Source organism: Schistocerca serialis, unplaced genomic scaffold, assembly GCF_023864345.2.
Source record: "Schistocerca serialis cubense isolate TAMUIC-IGC-003099 unplaced genomic scaffold, iqSchSeri2.2 HiC_scaffold_513, whole genome shotgun sequence".
NCBI lineage: Eukaryota > Metazoa > Arthropoda > Insecta > Orthoptera > Acrididae > Schistocerca > Schistocerca serialis.
The window spans coordinates 50,001-52,500 of record NW_026048095.1 but is presented as its reverse complement, the minus strand read 5'-3'; the positions used below and the strand labels follow the sequence as shown (position 1 = coordinate 52,500).

At 60.3% G+C, this 2,500-nt stretch overlaps 1 pseudogene; it reads left to right on the top strand.

The window, feature by feature from the left end:
* Positions 1 to 2,500, top strand: part of LOC126447596 (large subunit ribosomal RNA) — a 5,088-nt pseudogene that overhangs the window by 681 nt on the left and 1,907 nt on the right.

Sequence of the window (2,500 nt, the reverse complement as noted above, 5' to 3'; positions counted from 1 at the left end):
GGCCTCGGTTCGCGTCTGTTGGGCAGAGCCCCGGTGTCCTGGCTGGCTGCCCGGCGGTATATCTGGAGGAGTCGATTCGCCCCTTTGGGCGCTCGGGCTCCCGGCAAGCGCGCGCGGTTCTTCCCGGATGACGGACCTACCTGGCCCGGCCCCGGACCCGCGCCGCTGTTGGCTCGGGATGCTCTCGGGCGGAATAATCGCTCCCGTCAGCGGCGCTTCAGCTTTGGACAATTTCACGACCCGTCTTGAAACACGGACCAAGGAGTCTAACATGTGCGCGAGTCATTGGGCTGTACGAAACCTAAAGGCGTAATGAAAGTGAAGGTCTCGCCTTGCGCGGGCCGAGGGAGGATGGGGCTTCCCCGCCCTTCACGGGGCGGCGGCCTCCGCACTCCCGGGGCGTCTCGTCCTCATTGCGAGGTGAGGCGCACCTAGAGCGTACACGTTGGGACCCGAAAGATGGTGAACTATGCCTGGCCAGGACGAAGTCAGGGGAAACCCTGATGGAGGTCCGTAGCGATTCTGACGTGCAAATCGATCGTCGGAGCTGGGTATAGGGGCGAAAGACTAATCGAACCATCTAGTAGCTGGTTCCCTCCGAAGTTTCCCTCAGGATAGCTGGTGCTCGTACGAGTCTCATCCGGTAAAGCGAATGATTAGAGGCCTTGGGGCCGAAACGACCTCAACCTATTCTCAAACTTTAAATGGGTGAGATCTCCGGCTTGCTTGATATGCTGAAGCCGCGAGCAAACGACTCGGATCGGAGTGCCAAGTGGGCCACTTTTGGTAAGCAGAACTGGCGCTGTGGGATGAACCAAACGCCGAGTTAAGGCGCCCGAATCGACGCTCATGGGAAACCATGAAAGGCGTTGGTTGCTTAAGACAGCAGGACGGTGGCCATGGAAGTCGGAATCCGCTAAGGAGTGTGTAACAACTCACCTGCCGAAGCAACTAGCCCTGAAAATGGATGGCGCTGAAGCGTCGTGCCTATACTCGGCCGTCAGTCTGGCAGTCATGGCCGGTCCTTGCGGCCGGCCGCGAAGCCCTGACGAGTAGGAGGGTCGCGGCGGTGGGCGCAGAAGGGTCTGGGCGTGAGCCTGCCTGGAGCCGCCGTCGGTGCAGATCTTGGTGGTAGTAGCAAATACTCCAGCGAGGCCCTGGAGGGCTGACGCGGAGAAGGGTTTCGTGTGAACAGCCGTTGCACACGAGTCAGTCGATCCTAAGCCCTAGGAGAAATCCGATGTTGATGGGGGCCGTCATAGCATGATGCACTTTGTGCTGGCCCCCGTTGGGCGAAAGGGAATCCGGTTCCTATTCCGGAACCCGGCAGCGGAACCGATACAAGTCGGGCCCCTCTTTTAGAGATGCTCGTCGGGGTAACCCAAAAGGACCCGGAGACGCCGTCGGGAGATCGGGGAAGAGTTTTCTTTTCTGCATGAGCGTTCGAGTTCCCTGGAATCCTCTAGCAGGGAGATAGGGTTTGGAACGCGAAGAGCACCGCAGTTGCGGCGGTGTCCCGATCTTCCCCTCGGACCTTGAAAATCCGGGAGAGGGCCACGTGGAGGTGTCGCGCCGGTTCGTACCCATATCCGCAGCAGGTCTCCAAGGTGAAGAGCCTCTAGTCGATAGAATAATGTAGGTAAGGGAAGTCGGCAAATTGGATCCGTAACTTCGGGATAAGGATTGGCTCTGAGGATCGGGGCGTGTCGGGCTTGGTCGGGAAGTGGGTCAGCGCTAACGTGCCGGGCCTGGGCGAGGTGAGTGCCGTAGGGGTGCCGGTAAGTGCGGGCGTTTAGCGCGGGCGTGGTCTGCTCTCGCCGTTGGTCGGCCTCGTGCTGGCCGGCGGTGCAGGATGCGCGCGCCTGCGCGGCGTTCGCGCCCCGGTGCTTCAACCTGCGTGCAGGATCCGAGCTCGGTCCCGTGCCTTGGCCTCCCACGGATCTTCCTTGCTGCGAGGCCGCGTCCGCCTTAGCGTGCTCCTCCGGGGGCGCGCGGGTGCGCGGATTCTCTTCGGCCGCCATTCAACGATCAACTCAGAACTGGCACGGACTGGGGGAATCCGACTGTCTAATTAAAACAAAGCATTGCGATGGCCCTAGCGGGTGTTGACGCAATGTGATTTCTGCCCAGTGCTCTGAATGTCAACGTGAAGAAATTCAAGCAAGCGCGGGTAAACGGCGGGAGTAACTATGACTCTCTTAATGTCCGAACACCAGGGCAGCACTGCTGGGTCTCCAATACGCGGCAGTTCGTAACCGGCCGCGACTACATCTCATGCCTGCGTGTCCGGATTAATGCCTTACCAACTCGAGCACGGCTGCTACGTGGGAGGGAAGGTGACACCAGTTGCCGCGCTGGCTGCAATGCCACGGAGACTGCCAACCATGTCATTCAACAGTGCTGGAGAAGCGACGGGGCTCGCATTGCTCGACACGATGCCATGGCGTCCTATCTGGCGCGAGGCCTCCGCCGCAGAGGCTACAATGTCCTGCTAGAGCCT